This window comes from Eubalaena glacialis, chromosome 4 (assembly GCF_028564815.1).
Source record: "Eubalaena glacialis isolate mEubGla1 chromosome 4, mEubGla1.1.hap2.+ XY, whole genome shotgun sequence".
Taxonomy (NCBI): Eukaryota; Metazoa; Chordata; class Mammalia; order Artiodactyla; family Balaenidae; genus Eubalaena; species Eubalaena glacialis.
The window spans coordinates 8453911-8472735 of NC_083719.1; positions in this window are offsets into that span (position 1 = coordinate 8453911).

The window sequence follows — 18825 nt, forward strand, 5'->3', positions numbered from 1 at the left end:
ACAACATTGTAAATCAACTATACTCCAATAAAAATTAATTTAAAAATAAAAAATGGGTAAAAAATTTAAACAAAAAAATTTTTAAACTATTGGGTATGACTGATGGAAATTGGATATTCATATTGCGCCCAAGTAGCAACATACAGATTATTTTCTCATGTCAAGGAGAAAAATCAATAATTTTACCATGGAGGAATCAAGCCACTATCATCATAATCTAGTGGCCAAACTCACTAATGGTGTCCTAAGATATGATGTGTCCCAATGCAAAATGAGGTCGCAACATCACCTACGATGGTTTCTAATCAAAAATGTGTGAATTGGATCCATTAATCCTATAAAACTAACTCCTAGTTCATAGGAAATAGAGGGGAGAAAGCTCAAGTCCAATGGCACCATGAGAGACAAAACTGACAAATGCAGAAAGTGGACAGCTTGCAGGAAAGATGCCTGGCCAGTTCAACAAGTCGAGGTCATGGAAACAAAGAGGGAAGTTGTGTCTGAGTAGAGAAGACGTGGGGATTCAACAACCAGATTGGGTGAGGGCTCCTGGGTTGGGGTTGAGGGTGAACAAATCAACCGAACTGGATATTTGGGCACAGTTGGAAAAACCGGAATAGGGACAGTGTATAGGATAAAATAAAAATGTATGGACATGCAAAGGTGGACGTTACTAACTGGAAAAGCACCTTACTACTTAGCATGAGTAGTACGATATTATGTTGGCTTTTAAAAGCATACAAAGATATATATCATGTCACACACACACACACGTGGAACAATATACCCTAAGGTATAAAAAGTGATCATCTATGAGTGACAGGAATAAGGTGTTTTTATTTGGTTATTCCTATTTCCCTGTATTTTCTAACTTCCTAGAATATTCATTTATTGCATTTCAAATAATGAAAATTATAGTTTAAATAGAAAATAAAATCCATTCAGGACTTCCATTTCGGTCAGTATAAAAGACTAGATACCCTGGTTGACTCCCTCACTGACACAACTAAAAATCCTGGATAAATAGAAAAACATCTTTTAAATCTATTAACGAAATAGAAAAAGAGTAAAGACTTCTCCAAAGCCAAAAAAAAAAAGGAAAAGAAGGAGCCAGAAAATTAACTTCAATGTGCAAATTAAAATTTCAAAGATAGACACTAAAAAAATTGAGGAAGAGGGCTTCGCTGGTGGCGCAGTGGTTGAGAATCTGCCTGCCAAGGCAGGGGACACGGGTTTGAGCCCTGGTCTGGGAAGATCCCACATGCCGCGGAGCAACTAGGCCCGTGAGCCACAATTACTGAGCCTGTGCGTCTGGAGCCTGTGCTCCGCAACAAGAGAGGCCGTGATAGTGAGAGGCCCACGCACCGCGATGAAGAGTGGCCCCCACTTGCCACAACTAGAGAAAGCCCTCGCACAGAAACAAAGACCCAACACAGCCAAAAATAAATTTAAAAAAGAATTGAGGAAGAGTATAGAGCTTCTAAATTATTAGTGAGAATATGGGGAAAGAAGACAGAAAAAAGGAGAAACAAATAACAAGAATAAAAGCTTATGGTAAATATTAACACAAATATATGTTATGACAATAATGTAAATGGATTAAATGTTTCAGTTTAAAGACAAAGATGTTCAGATAGGACTAAAACACCCAACTGCATATAGTTTACAAAAGGCAAATATATAATGAAAGGACACATGAAGGGTCAAAGAAAAAGGTTATAAGAAGATAGGCCAGGAAAATAGTAACAAGAGAGTTGGTGTCACTCTGCTAGGTATTCTATAGATAGATATGTAGATAATATGTAGATAGATAGATACAGTAGATATAAAGAAATAGGTAAATGATCGATAGATGGATGGATAGATAAATAGGTGGAGAGATAGATAGATAAATGATAGATAAGATATAAAGAAATAAGTGGATGATGGATAGATAGAGTGACACATATATAGATACATACATATAGATACACACACACATGAATTTATATTATTAGATATATAAACCTTAAGGCAAAAAGCATTTCTTAACATGAAGTTAAAATAAAAATTTTAATTTACTAGGAAGATATAATAATTTGTAACTTGTACACAACTCATAAAATAGACTCCAAAGAGAAAAAAGCCAAACTGACAGAATTATGGAAGAAAATTCAAATCAATAATCATATGGGAAATTTTCACATACCCCTTTTAGCAATTGATAGGTCAAATTAATTTGCTTAATTAGACAAATGATTAGCCTAATTAAGGCTATAATATAATTAAGGCCATAACAGACTTGACTATAATCACTAAGATTTATTTAAGGCACTATAAAGTTAAGACTGCATCCAAAAAATAGAAAATACAAATTCTTCTCAAGCACATACAAAACATTTACAAAAATCTACCATATATTGGGCTACAAAGCAAGTTTGAACACATTTTAAAGGATTTGAGTTGTACAGACCACTATGCAATTATTAGAAATCAGGAACAGAGATAAGAAAAATATTTTATTTGTATAACCATCGAGTTACAATAAATTTGGTTACAGCAGATTTACAAAACAATACAATACAATAATTTTGGTTATAGCAAAATAATGTGCCTGACAGGGTGAGCTGGCCTTACTGATTCTCTTTAGGATTCTAACAGAAGAATATGAATGAATAACCACCATTCATCCAGGAATGAAATTAATGTTTGCATCTGTACGTAAGGGGTTAATTTGGACTTAATGGCAACTTTTCTTTTTGGAGGGTGGGAAATCACTTGCATCTAAGCAATACACCGTGTTTTCTGTTTCAGCCCTTGTGTTTTCCAAGCCAAAATCTTCCTTCCCACTGTCCAGCAAGATAAAGGATTTAGGACAGTTGGATTTTACAAACACCCTTGTGAGTTGGGTCTTTATTAGGATAAGCACGCAAAAAATCACTAAATTTAGTTCTTCTTTCATATTTTATATACTTGGGATCGAGTTCTAAGTACTAGCACCAGAAAACACAAATTGGGCACATGGACATTGCACATTTAATTCATGCTAAAAAGAGGAAAGTTGTTAGACAAACTGCAATCAAACTTCTTGATAAAGGCCAAAGAAGCTCTGTGTGGTCATTTTATGTTTGATGTGATCTGTGGTTCTCTCTGCTTTTATTTGGAAGATATTCTGGAGCTTAGAAAAGATGAGTGTGAATTTAACTAACAGTAATGGGAAAATTCCAGAATGCCATTAGAATGCTCGGCAGACCCTTCCAGTTGTAACTAGAACCTTGAATCATCATTCTGGGCACAATGGGGTTTTCAGGTCTGTTTCTATTCTATGTATATAGCATATATAGAATAAACATATATGTGTATATTCTATATGTGTATGTCCTATGTACAACACTCTAGAAGAAATTGTGAACTCAGAGATCTAGTCTACCTTGGACAGTTTCATCTCCCAGTGAAAACAGATCAGAATCCCAGGCAATTGTTAAAAGACTTCACAGTAAAATATTGAAGAAAAGGAAGATGTGCATCAAAGAAGTGATCACAGGAGGACAGAGAAGGAGGGGAAAGGAGAGTGAATTTCAAAGTGATGTCAACACAGCTGTGTGTATGTGGCTCATTGCCACATACGAGCAGACTACAGAGTATCCAAGGGATAATTAAGACCCTGAAATGTCTTTTTGTTTCTGGTCTGATCGGCTCCCTCCTGCCCCCAGCCTCCATCATCCCTTGCCTGGTCTCCCTGCTTCCACTCTCACCCCCTCTCTTCCCCAACAATCTATTTTCAGCACAGGAGTCCAAGTCACCCTTTGAAAACCAACTGAAATCACATCCCCTTTCCTCACTCTCTATTGATGTCCCATCTCACCCAAAGCAAAGGTCAAAGTCCATCCAATGCCCAACAAGGCCTCCCATGGTCTGATTCTCCAGGTACCACTCCAGCCTCACAGCCCATTCCTTACTCTTCCTCATCCCCTTCATGGTCCCCACTCAGAGTTTTGGCACCTGTTGCTCCCTCTGCATTGAACATTCACTCCCAAATATCCACATGGCTACCTCCCCCATCTCCCTCAGGTCCCATCCTCTCGTGGAGGCCTTCCCTGACCTTTCCACACGGAGCCATGGCACTCCTCCCCACCCTGGCTGCTAGGCCCTAGCCTTCTCTGTAGCCCTGAGAACAGGGCTTTGGCGTGGCAGTCCCTCGATGAATACTTGCTGTACCGTTGAAGAAATGATGCTTCTCAATGCCCACGACCTCCTGCTCAGACCCAGAGGAACAATTCTCCATCTGTCCTGTGATGCCAACACAGTCTCACACTGGGGAGTAGGGTCTGCCTGAGAGGTGGGGAATCTCGGCCAGGAAAGAAAGAGAACTGTAGCTTGGACCATCCTAATCTACTAAAGGCCAGGGCAGTGTGGTTTAATGGGAAATGTCAAAGAGTTTGATAAGATAGCCAAATAAGAAGAAAAAAAGAGAAAGAGAATCACCCATGAAACTACCTGTGACAAAGAAAAAGAAAAATAGGATCAGAGAAGAAAACCTATATGCGGAAAGATAGGTTTGAATGTGTGGGGTTCATAGAGACACCAGGTTCATACAATATATTTTGGACCCATTATTTTTTTTTAAAAAAAGAGCTGTGGTACTATTGTTATAACTTCCCAAAAAAGCATAATGTCTTTATCATTCATATGATTATCTCATTGTATTGAGGAAGAGAGAATGAACAGGGGATTTGCAAAATACATTAACAGGCAATTCGAAAAAAGAAACAGAAGAAAGAGCAAAAAGCCAATAAACATTGTGTTTTTTGAAAAAGTGTGTTTAACCTCACAAGTCATCAAAGAAGCACTCATTAGAACAATCACAAAAAAATTTTCCTATATGCTGGGTAGGATTATTGAATGATAAATCTGATGAATTTCAGAACAAGCATGGTGGGAGTGTAAAACTGGCATAACCCTTCTAAAGGAAAAGTTGGCACTATCTGTCAAAAGGTTTTTAAAATTCATATTTTATGATTCAATGACAACACCTATAAGCTACTCCAATTCACCCACAATGCTTTCTGTACTTAAAAAACCATTGCTCCCGGGAAGTGCCAGATATGGGATTGGAACTGAAGTCTTCTAGCTCCAAAGCTCAGGAACCTATCAGGCTTTCAGCCTCCCACAGAAAGGAAAGTGGGTCCACAGAACTAGAAACAGAGAATTTATATGCAGAGCTACATTCAGTCTATCAGCAAACGGGATGGAAAATGTTTCAGTAGTTCTAAGTCATACTTTGACCTGCAGAACATCTAAACCCAGATCATGCCCAGCCAAATGAGACAGTACACCGAGCATTTAAAAACCCGAGCGCAGATGACTCCTGACTATAGGAACACGTTACCAATTCACATCACCATGATATTCTTAAGAAGGCTATCTTAACAAGAAATTTCCTGACACTCACATGAATAAATTCATGTACACATCTGACTAGATTTAAGATGCTCGCTCTAGAACGCTTTGCTAAAAAGAGGTTTAACTTGAGACACAAAACACCGGTTACTCTGCAGGCTCAAGCTTAACCAATTTAGCATGATTTTGAACGCCCTTGTCATAAACGCAAACAAAAGACAAGGGAAGCTCTGCAGCATCTCAGGCTCTCCCTCCAGTCAGCCCACTGCTGTGGGATTTTACAAGGTTAGTTGCAAACGTGAACGAGACAACTCCAAGCTAGCGGTTCTCTCAGTAATAATACATTTTGAAGTGGAGAGCCACACAAGTGGCAATGCTAATCAAGCAAGTGACAGCATGAATCTCCTTTGGCTCAGCTCAAAATAGGCTTTGCCACAGGTGACCCCGAGTCCTTCCCTCTCCTTCTCAAGCCATTAGCCAAACATCATATTTCTTTCTGCTGCCGCTGCTGGCGCCACCAGCAGCATGATTCAAATGGGAGAAAAGAACACACATGATGAGAACAACTTATTAACCCCGTCTGGGAATTTCTATGCTCACCTATGGCTGGTTCTAAGGAATTCTTCTGATTTGCCAAAAGTAATGAGAAGATAGCTCATAACCAATTATCTTCTCCATGGTACAGGAGGATGAACAACTAAGAACATTAGGATTTAAATTTAAATTGAGTGTTATAATGACCAAAGAGAGGCTTATGCCACAGGAAACTTCAGGAAGTGATTTCAGTATGAATGAATTCTCAGAAAAATATAGGTGTTCCTCTTCCATTGCAGGATCGCAACCATGACCAGGGGCCACGAATGAACTAGACCTGAAGTATGACAAGGTACTTGATCTCCTGAAACCTGGACTAGCTCTGCCCAGAAGGGATGGTTTAAAGAACAAACCAGATAAGAATGTATCAATCATTCTCCATAAACAAGGGTTCTACAAAGAACCTAGCAAACTAAAACATAGTCCTGTAATCATCTACGCAAATGAGAAATGCCCTCGACTCTAATTTCCACCCCTTAAAATTTCAAATGCCCCTGAATTTAAAGGCCAAATGGCTGGCAATTTCTCTTTTAAATGTTCTTTACTATTTTATGTAGATGCCCCTGTGCCCTTCTCTCCAGGTTTATTGGAATCCAGAATTCTGTCCCTGTGGCCTTTCCTCTGATCTCCTTACAGATGACAGGAGGCTGGTACAGAAGGACATCAGCTCTGCTCCCTTTGCCAGCTTTCAACTCCTGTCAAGCACAGAACCTGAACTTTCACTGCTGATTTCCAGACCTGAAATGCATCCTTATTTGTCTTCTCCTTCCTGGAGCACGTGTTCTTCAGGATGATGCAGTGTCCTTCCCTACTGAATTGCAGATTCTAGCAGAAGTGTCTGGATCTATTCCCTTTGGAGAAGGCAGTTAGGGAAGAAATTACCTTGAACGTACTTTCCTGCATCCCTCCACTGTGAATAACTCGATCAGGCCAGTGAGGACCTGGCCCAAGGACAGCCAATCAGCAGGCTGGCAAGTGACCTGAGACAGAAGCTCAGTGGTAGGGGACTTGGGGAGGATGTACAGTTTGATAAAGGACAGTAAGATACAATTTAGAGTTTGGAATGTACGGTCGAAAAAAGTAACACCTGCTGTTTTCATAATACACTCTATAGAACATAACGTTTGACAAGATTTTCTGGGCCTGTGGAGGAACACAGGAGCTAATGATGCGAGATTTCAAAGGTGGAAGGAATATTGAATAAGCCCCGAAGAGAGTGAGGATGGCCCAATGAGTGGAAGAAAGAGGGAAGGACCAGCAGGGTCACTGTTGGGGTAGGGTGGTCTTTTCGAGGCTTCAGAGTACGTGTGGCCTGCAAGAAAATCCTAAATACTTAAAGTAACACAAGTGAGTCACTCTTCTATTAAATGGCATTGAAATTAATACCTAAAGAGTTAAAGGGGTGTTGGAATTAACCTATGACTGAAATATCATTACAAAATTATTTGTCCATTAGTAACTTAAACTACTTTCCCTTAAAAAAAAATTCCATTTCTAAGAATGATGATTATAGTTTATATATAGTGATATCTATTCCTTTAACATGCAATTTCAGGCATGGGACTCATTTCCACAGTTTACCAACCAGCTTATATACTGTATGTAGATTTCTGTGGATGGTATTTCACTGAAGATAGATCTGAAATGGTTTGATGAGAAAAGGAAAGATAATATGTTCAACTGCATTTTAATGAAGTTAATTGACACAACTAGTGCTCATGATTGCTTTCGAGAGACTGAATATATAAATGGACAGTGGCCAGATTATATATGGACACAGAGCTCTGACCCACAACCTGCAACCACCAGCCCAGGAAACCAGCCCCTTCTCTACAGTAACCAGCCCAGGAAGCCAGCCTGCTCTTTAAGTCAGACTTGCAGGAAGTCAGACCACATCTCTAGTGACTGATCCCAGAAGCCAACCAATAGCCCCTGTAACAATTGGCCCAAAAAGGCCAGGACTTGGTTAATAACTGACAGCTTCCCTAATTTTTGTCTCCACCTCCAATCTAGGACCAACCAGAGGAAGACAAATGTGCACCCTTAACCAATCACATACGATGCCCTGCTTCTAGTTAGCCCACCTCCAGCTTGCCCATAACAACAGCCTCCAATCAGAGCCCACCTGAAGTCCTCCAGTTTTTTCCCCTGTAAACCTTCCCCAATCCCCTGCCTGCCTTTGAGTGTCTGCCAAAACACAGCAAAGGTGGTTGACTCCCTTGCTAGGGTGAGTAAAGAATAAATAGCCTGTGCTTCTTCTCATTTGGTTGGTCTTCATCAATTTCCACACTTTTATGACCATTTCTAAAAAGAATTCTTTTTTCTAATTAATTAATTATTTTGTTTGTTTGTTTGTTTATTTATTTATGGCCATGTTGAGTCTTCGTTGCTGCGCGCGGGCTTTCTCTAGCTGCAGTGAGGGGGGCCTGTTCTTTGTAGCAGTGCGCAGCCTTCTCATTACGGTGTCTTCTCTTGTTGCAGAGCACAGGCTCTAGGCACACGGGCTTCATCAGTTGTGACACGTGGGCTCAGTAGTTGTGGCTCGCAGGCTCTAGAGCGCAGGCTCAGTAGTTGTGGCGCACGGGCTTAGTTGCTCCGCGGCATGTGGGATCTTCCCGGACCAGGGCTCGAACCCATGTCCCCTGCATTGGCAGGTGGATTCTTAACCACTGCACCACCAGGGAAGTCCCAAGAATTCCTATAGCGATAAAGACAAGCAAGACAATAAAGCAAGGAAGGTAAAGGTGAAGTGACCTGTCATTATAGCACCTGGGCACAAGAATCTTGAGTGCTGTCTTTTGTGCCACCTTGGCTGAAACAATGACCTGAGTCCAAATCCATCCTGCACATGGATACGTTTATGAGTCCATTTCTGTAAAGCGTTGTTTCCACAGTATGTACACTTCACAGTCAAAACAAGAGTACTTTTTCGGCAGGCTTCCAAAGGATACAATGAAAAGATTTATAAAAGAAAGCTGGGCCAATAGAGAGCTCCCGAGTCATCACAAAAATTAGAAATTGAAGAGTATGGAAGACATCCTTAATTTTTTAAGAGTCTATTAAGAAATATGAAACCAATGATATGATGAAAGAGGTAAAAAGAAAAGCCAGAAGCCAGATGTCAACAACTCTCCATTTCTCACTGAAGCTCAAGCCATGTGTCTTAAGGCCTCCACTGTGGGGTTTAAAGTTCTCCGCCCAGTAGATGCCCAGAGGTAACAGCACTCCCAGAAATGGGGGAATAGTGATGGAAGAGAGCAAGGGAGGAAAAGTTCTAAAGTATCAAAAGCAAAACGATTTCCTCCCAGCAATTGTGACTCCTGGAAGGAATGATTCCATGTACTTGACTACACGGAAACTCAGACTCAGAAATTAGTGAAACAAACAAAAAGCCCCACAAGGGGGAAATGAGGAAGAAGCAAGCTCACTGCCGACCTTGGTGCCGCATGAACTAGTTAAACAGGAAACACCAGGCGTTAAAACCCAAGCACACTACCCACCAACATTCTGCGGGATCTGGTTCTGCTGAGAACCGTGCTTTCACAATAGGCCTCCAACCTGTCTGCAATAATTACCCGAGGAGCAGAAAGGTAGCATTTTAAATTTTAGCGACACATTAATGAACGAGGTAATACTCTTGACAGATGCAGAGAAAGATTCACCCCACGAAGCTAAGCAACGGCTCCTCAGGTCAAAACACAAGCCAAGGGCTTCCCTGGTGGTGCAGTGGTTGGGAATCTGCCTGCCAATGCAGGGGACATGGGTTCGAGCCCTGGTCTGGGAAGATCCCACATGCCGCGGAGCGACTGGACCCGTGAGCCACAACTACTGAGCCTGCGTGTCTGGAGCCTATGCTCCGCAACAAGAGAGGCCGCGATAGTGAGAGGCCCGCGCACCGTGATGAAGAGTGGCCCCCGCTTGCCACAACTAGAGAAAGCCCTCGCACAGAAACGAAGACCCAACACAGCCATAAATAAATAAATAAATTTATTTTAAAAAAAACAAAAAACACAAGCCAAGTGGCTGGCCTTGGTAGTCCCGTTGCGCATCAGAGCTGCCCCTCAGGTAAACGTGTCCCCTTCAGACACCTGGCAGCTACTGACAGATCTACTGCTCTTATTGTCCCTGGCAGCCTTTAGCAGACATCTTGTCTCAGAAGATTCGAACCTCTGTCTTGGAGTCGGGGGTTAATAGGACCCCTCAATTGCAGTATCAATTATAAAAAGGTCCTGCCTTTTTTAAAGCAATGCTTCTTCAAGCTTAGGAATTGATCTTCCAGTCTGAGATGGTATCATCTCAAAGCCCAGCAATTCGAAGGACAATGCTAGGACATGAAGAGAAGTAGACTTTCCACATAGTAGGATACTTCATGGTCATGCACATGTACCCAGATACGTTCTGTGGCATCTTTGGCCAATCACCAGAGCCAGTGAGGAAAGGGGTGGGTGTCACAGCTCGTGGGTGGCTCTCCTGAGGCCCCTGAAGGCTCCTCATGGTGACGGGTCTCCTGCAGACAGTTTGAACAAGAACTAAGCTCAGGGTCACTGTCGGGGGTTGAAATGTGCCCCTCAAATATCCATGTGTTGAAGTCCTAGCCCCCAGGCCCTATGCCTCCAAATGTGACCTTATTTGGAAACAGGATCATTGCAGATGTAAATAGTTATGGTGAGGTCCTTAGGGCGGATGCTAATCCAATAGGACTGGTGTCCTTATAAAAAGGGGAATTTGGACACAAAGATTGTCCCTCACAGCCTCAGAAGGAACACCTTGATCTCAGACTTCTGGCCTCCAGAACTGTGAGACAGTACCTTTCCATTGTTTAAACCACCCAGTTTGTAATACTTTGTTAGGGCAGCTCCAGGAAACAGTCACCCTTTGTCATTCTTGAAATGATCATCTCAACTTCCAATAACCAGCCACATCACCATTGGTAGAAACCCTTGACCTGGAGTGAAAACTGGGACTTTTCCTAAATTCCCAGCACATTCTTCTTTGGTTTATTCTTCAACCCACCAGCTCTTCTTATATTCTGAAACTGCCCATTTCATATTCTAAAACATTCACTTACCTTCCAGCTAAGGTACTATAGTCATTGGAATGTCAAGAATTGAATGTCCTGGACTATGACATTTTCTTGACTTAAGGTCATAGGTTTGTAAAGCCTCTAATTAAGGGATCAAAAGGAAGAACTACAGAGAATAAGGAAGGGGGAGAAAATGTAAGGGAATTCTAAACGGTTGCTCTCTTCACCAATCTAATCCTCATTAAAGTGGACAATTGAGCTGCCATCTGTTGATGGTTGTTCTAAAATCCAAGATGGTGGTCCTCAAAGTGTTCTCCCCATCAAGCAGCATCAACAGCACATCTCTGTCCCCCCACCCCCACCCCCCGCCAGGGCCTATTAAATCAGAGGGAGTGAGGTCCAGTTCCTGTGTGGAACTGTGAACAAGACTGTGAACAAGTCTTTCAGGGGCTTCTGATGCCCACTCAAGTGTAAGAACCACTCTTACTACATTCAAAGCCAGTAGGCGAGTTGGTTCCGCCTGACTGCAAATTCAGTTGGGAGTGACCGTGCAAGAACACTGTGTTCAGAAGGATTCTGAAGCACACTCGGAGCTCTGATTTTAAAATGGAGAATCTCCTGGGAAGAAGAAGAGGGGACGGCAGCTAGTAAGCCACTTAACAACCACCTCATGAGTTTCAGACTCAGGCCGTCACCACTGTATCTTTCTTCATATCAGTGTTTCTAATTTAAAAAGGTCCCAAATTTCTGAAGTGATTTGGACCCTAAATATACTGACATAAAAATGAAAAGAAGAAATGAAACACTTTTTCTCAGTTTTGAGACAAAACTCAAAATAAGCGCTTGATGGCATTGCTCTGTCTTCTACTAAATATTTATTTCCCCCTTTTCTCTCCACACCATGTTTCTCTTTCAGGACGACATTACTTTGGTGGTGGGATAAAAGAAATGAGGTTGTACTTCACTTAATTCAGGAAAACAAGCGATACACAAAATTTAAACTTATAATTGAATTTGAAAGTTACCGTTTTCACTGCATTTACATGATGAAGGATTCACTTCATTTTTAAAAGGATTTACAAAAGAGTTCTTTAGAAGATTGTTTCCCTCTGAGGTATTTCATATCTGATTTGATTTATCTTAAAAATCACCTACTGCTTCCTGTTGCCTTCAAATCTGAACTCCTGGGGATGAAGGGCTACAGCCTGAGTGCAGCTCACCTGGCAACCTTCTCTTCCCTCCTGCTCCTCCCTGGGTCAGATGGAGCCACTCTAGTGTCTCCCAAAGTGCTTTCCTTTGTCCTGCTGCCTCTCCTGTTGCCATGGATACCACGCCCTCATGGATACCACACCCAGGTAACATCCTCCCTTCCTCTGGACCCCTGTTCTGCCCCTTTGCCTCCCCACAGCCTTCCCTAGCCAACCCAGACTTGGGTGCCTCTTCTCTCCCTTTGTGCCATGGTTCCTGCATATTCCACCCTTCCCCAACCATTCCCTGAGGGAAGCCATTTCCATCATATCTCTCAGAGCAGTAATACGATGATTGAATAGACTCATTGCGTGCATAGATTCCTTGCTGGGAGATTGCCTATGACAGGCTCCAAATGGAATGACTGGATTTCTTGCCTGTCAAGGGTTGTTCCCAGCCTCTGGGAAGCATTCAGAGCGATCTAGTTACCAGATCGTGAACAGTTGGGGAGATTGTGTGACATACCTAGACTGGAAAACCAGGAAATCAGATTCTTTCACTCAGCGGCCACTAATGAAGTGTGTGGCCTGGGCATTGTCTCTGGCCCACGCTTTGGCCATAGGACCTCTCTTGTCCATTCTTAAGAGTAATTCATTTGAGGATCAGCTAAAATGGCTCAAAGCATCAACTGACCTCTGCATAACCGGAACAGTATTATGAATCATTTGCCTGACCTCCTAAGATATTCCTTTAATCCTTATATTTTCCAGTACAAATGACAGGAGGCATCTTTATCTTATTTATAGCTTTAAATAAATTGGTATGAGCATCTACCGAACATATTTATTTCCCAAGAAATATACCCCCAGAAAATGTCAAGGAAATGATCTTTGAAAAATGCACATCCGAATGCAGTATAAAATATTTAAGGGAATGACTGTGCTCGTGGTTTCCATTTTCTGTTAGATTATTCTACAGGCTCCTACAAAAGTCAAGTCAGTGCTTTTAAAGGTGGAAAATGGCTACGAGTTAAGAAAAACCTTCAAAGCCCTGGGGTTCTCCTTGATTTTGCTTTTGCTTTCAGCAGTTTGCCTTGAATGAACCACCTCAAATAACTTAGATATTCAAAAATTGTTGGATAGTACTTAGCAAAGCAAAACTCAGATAAAGATGGTAAGAACTAAGCCAGTCACCAATGGCTTAAAAATTCCCAACTGCACTGAGTGTTTCCTCATGAGGCATCTCTTCACATGACACTTTCAGTGGGTTCTCTCCCATCCATTCACCTTCCCTCAAAATCCTCCACTATTAAGGAACATTTCCCACATTCACCTGCGGTGTCAAAGTAGCAAATCATGTTGTCAAAAAAAAAAGGATTCTAGAAAAGAAGACTATTATTTAAATCTTAACATAAAGCCATTCAATTGAGTTGGCTGGGGAGCAAATCCTCACATAGATTAACCCGTTTAATCCTCCAACAACCCTGTGAGGCACGTACCATTTTATCCCCATTCTAAGGGGAAGAAACTGAAGCACAGAGATGTCAAATCAATTGCTCGACAGTTGCACAGCCAGGAAGTGGCCAAGCCAGAGTTTGACCATGCTACATGCCCCGACCAATACAATCATTCCATGTGTGCTGATATTAATCTCATAAATGAAGCATTAAATGAAAATTTTTAATGAACTGAAGTTCATTGAATTCATCAGTAAATTGCATTGATACAAACAGCTGTTTCAGAGAAGAAAGGTGAAGGCTATAAAAAATGAAGACTTCCTCAGGATCCATGAGAGTGACCCCGGGAGGATAAGAACGCCCAAGAGGACATGCCAAGATCAACTGCTATGGTCCAGGCAGGCAAGGAAGATACCAGCACGCAGTGTAGCTCCCTGCCCACAGCTCCTGGATGGCCGGTCCATGGTGGGGCTCATCTGGGGGGAACAGCTAGAGGACAAGCCTGAACCACAGTTTTGGGCAGCTGCAAGGTGACCTAAATCCAACCCTCATCTACCCACCTGTACAGACCCCCTCTAGATACCTGGGCACTTGAGGCTCCTATCAACACATTCTGCACTGGCCTCTTATCACTGGGACCAGCAGTCTAATGATGTCTAGCGATCACCCTCAGGACACCCTCAGCCAGTTCCTGAAATCTGCCGTGCTGGCCACAGCTCTCACCGGCTGATCGGCCATTTGCTTTGGGTCCAACCCAGTACGCAACAGAGGTGCTCTGAACTCAGGCTCTGGGGTCAATATCTCTGCACTTACTAGCTCTTGACCTTGGGAAAATTTAGAAGTTCTTGGAGCCTCAGTGTCCTTACCTGAAAGATGGGGATAATAAGACCACTCTGCCAGGTTATCGTGAGGATGACACGAGACGATGAACATAAGATATAGGGAATAGTGAAGTGCCCCAACATGTCAGCTGCTACTCTTACTTTTGGTGTCACCTATAATGGCAAAGGGAGCTGGAAGCACAGGCTCAGCTCACCCGATGGCATCTGTTGACCATCTCCATGTCTGGACTTCCCTTTAAAATACTCCAGATGTACCATGCGATGTGAAGTGTGCTGCCAGTATTCTTGACAAGAGAGCAGAGCTCAGGGTGGACCTCTGGTGGTCTGCTCAGGAAGCCCAGACACAGGGCAGCTACTGCCAGCACTTCTGTTGTCATCAAACAAGGCTTGACAGAATATCAAAAATGATTCCTATAAGTTCAATTAGTGTCCTATCAATTGTCATGATGGCTGCTAGAAATGAGCTCTCTGTGGTGACATTAAAGATATTCAAGATACGTGGAGTGGCTGAAACGTTTAAGAAAATATCCCCCCCTTGCAGGAAGAGAGTGCATGAGTCCGGTGATGCCTGGACCCTTTTTCGTGGGAAGAGGTATAACAACACCCCTTATCCCCACGCCCGTGGAACCTGAAACTTGGAGGTCTTAGCTTGCCTGATGCCGGCTATCAGGGTGACACCATTTGCCTCTGCAGTCTTGGCATTAGCCTCGAGGCTCATTCTGTCCAGGGGTGGTCAGAGCATCTAAGGGGCAAGGAGCTGGCACTTCATTAAGCTCACAGAACAGGTTGATGAGCACTTGGGGCCTGCCAGCAAATTAATGCTTCTTCAGTAAATGTCTTGTGTGTGGCTGAGCTGGTTTGAGAGTTTCTGTCACAAAAACCAAGGAGCAAAATGTCAAAGGACAAATTGGCCCTCACCTGCCTCAAACTTCTATAGCTGCTACCCAAATGGACCAAAAAGAGCCCAAGAGATGCGTATGACCACACTGGCTTAGGTCTCTTCTCACGGTACTTGTGTCTGTAGACTTCACGGGGGAAGATCTAGGGCAAGTTTCCTCAGCTCCGATGAAGTCACTCAAGCTAAGGACAGCTACAGCCACCCCCATGGAGTCAACAGGGGAAGCCCACCAAAACCAGGAGATCATGTCCAAGGTCACACATGAGGAGATGAGCTGGACAAGAAAACAGTTTCAGTCAGGAACTGCTTCTCCCTAGTTGTTCCTATACGTGAAGCAGGCAACCCTAAATAAAACTCTTTTCCTCTCCCGCAAGGTAAGTATAACCCAGAATCCCTAGTAGAGGCAAATAGTAGTCTTGGAATTTGGGGTCCCCAAATTGGGGAAGAGAAGAGTGGGTAGTCATCAAGCCGAGCCTCAGGACTTCCTGACCTTTAAGGATGTCTGTCCCCTGGGCAGACCGTTTATATCAAAGAACCTGCCTTAAGCTCCATCCTGACCTGCTTTCGCTCTACTGAGAAATGTGTATATAAACAGAGCGTTTCAGTAAAAAAGGCAAATGGCAAATGAGGGTCTGATCAAGGGCTCAAAGGAGACACAAGCTGCTTTTCCACTGAGCTTCTATAAAGTGCCCAGCACGACCACAGCTGCTGAAGCCCATGTCACAGGGGACACAGGCAAGGACGTCATGGTCAGGCAGGCAGATATCCAAATCCTGAGCTGCAGTATGGAGCTGAATGTGTGAATCAGACGATCACAGAGAAATGCACTTGCCCTGTTTAGATCCCCTAAAAAGACCTTGAAAGTGAGGAGCTTAGTGCTAAGCAATGCCACACTTTGGAAAACCCAGACTTTCCGGGGTAGCTTAACACCATGAAGATGTTCTTCCTCATGGGGTCTGGTGTGAGTCGCCCATCAGAGCATGCATCCAGCAAGGTGGCCACAGCCAGGGAGGGTCGCACGGGATGGCTTAATTGCTTCTGCCCACACCCCTCGCCAGTCCCACGGCCATCGTGCCTGCAGGGAAGCCTGGATAAGTGGGGCCAGCCTCTGCCCTGGGGAGGAAGAGCTCTGGATGTGACATGCGTACGGGACTTGTCACACAGCCTATGCCCCCTCCCCGCCTGAACTGGCCTCCAGGAATTTGGTCCTTTGTTTGCCCAAAAGGAAAGAAGTCATCTGCCAGCACCTTTCCTCTTAGCTCCTTCCTGGGTCCCTAGTTCTGTCCTGGTCGCCCTGTTCTGGTGTCATCCACCATCTGACATGAGAGTGAGATTTATCTTTTTTTTTTTTTTTTAATTGCTTAAAGTATGGGTCTTAAATTTGCCCTTTCAAAAGAGTTCCTTTCCTCAGCCTGAGATCTTGAATTTTTCTTCAGCCACTTCAAGAAAGTGTTCTGCTTCCTGTTCTGCCTGAGCTATCAGAGAAAACCTTGATTCTCAGCACGAGAGCATTTATCTCAATGGGTCACTTTTTGGAAAAGATTAAAGCAATTGAAAGAAGCCTTTTCCTTGATATCAAAGCCATAGACTTGGATCATTTTTTTAGGCCAAAAGAAACCGGCTGTAAAAAATAAAATAAAAATAGGCATTTCCTAAAAAGAAAAATGCCTGCTGCTTTTTCGTAGCCCAGAAAATTATTAGTTCACAAGGTGAATCTCCCCATGAATAAACTCAATATGGATGGGGAAATAAATCATTTGACTGTCTACCTTTTTTCTTTTTGACAGTCATCTTGTTGAAAAAGGCCATTATTTTTTTGTGCTAATGGAAGTGTCTCGCTAGCTAAGACTTATAGGTTATCTAAAATACATAGTAAGCTTCATCTTTTCAGTGCACTTTATTCCCTTTAGCTAATCATTTTCTGTAGAAGTGCTACAAATTAAGTTGCAGATGTAAATATCTGCATTTCAGAGATGTGACTATTGAGAAACCTTACTTGAGATCACTTTCAAATGACCTTGACCTTATCTTGGACTCTTACCCCTTCATACACTGTACCAAATGAATCAATGAATCAATGAATCGCCATCCTTCCAGGGTAGGGTCATTCCTTAACAACCACATGCTCCAGAATTTCCATCTTTTTTGGCCAGACTGTATGTCCAAACAAACTATCCCACCTTTTTATTTGGAAAGTATGTCCATCAGAACTACAGTCAGGTTTGAGGTCAGTCAGAATGTTTTGGTTCTATACCAGCCTGCAGCTATTCTGATGGGTCAGCACATGTGCTACACCAGTTGTTAAGTAGCTTGAATAGACCCTGGGCTACAGCTCATCTATCTCCCATTTCCGTAGATGCTCTCTGCTCCTTTCTCCTTGATCCATCCAACCTAACTTCCTCCCGCGAGGCTCCATTTGGACTGCTCTTTCAAGATCACCAGGGACCTGCATGTTCCCAAAGGCGTGGATGGTTTGAGCAACAGTTAGCAGCAGTACAGCACAGATTACTCCTTTCCCCTGGTTGCTTTGTCTTATTTTCTCCACCACCACACTCCTCTGGTTTTGCTTCCACCATCCTGATCCCTTTTGGGGAGCCCATGCAAGCTCCTCATCTTCCACTCATTCTTAAATGCGGCCATGTCTCAGAGCACTTTTCTGTCCTTGCTCTACAAAGTCTCATCAACCATTTGACTCTAAATGGTGAGCTCCAGCCCAGATTTCTCTAGGCCAATCGGCAAATCCAGTAGAACATCACTCAGGAACTCAAACTCTACATATCCACAACTGGACTCCACGTCATTCCACAATTCCAATAATTCACATTATTTCAACTACTACCGAAGGAGAAGTCACTCACTCCAGTGCACCCTGGAAATGGCACCTCAAAATACCTGCTCGTCCCCATCAGAAACCTGGATATCTTCCTTAATTCCTCCCCCTCACTTTCCATCGAGTGCCCTTTATTCTACCTCCTCAACAGCCCTCCAATCTGTCAGTCTGCTTTTGACATTCCCATTGTCGCCATCCTCTGAGCCGACATCCTTTCTTGCCCATCCCAGCCCATCAGTCTTGATGGCATCCTTGCACCATCTTGCTCTCCTCCACTCTCACTTCCACACTGCAACCAGAGTGAACTTTCCAAAACTTAAATCTGATCCCATCACTCCATTGCTTTAAGACTTTAAAACTCTTAAATATTTTCCATTGGCTTTAGGATGACACCTGAACTCTTGGTATGAATCAAGGTTCTCCTAGACACAGGTACTGCTGCATATCTAGCTTCATCTGCTGCTCTTCTCTTTGCATCTTTGACATGCAGAACCACTTATATGCCACCCTCTCACTCACCTGCAAACATCTGAACAAGCCGTTCTGCTTGTGCCTCAAAGAGCACTCCCTCCCTACACTCCAGCTCCTGATACACACCCACTCACACCTTATTCA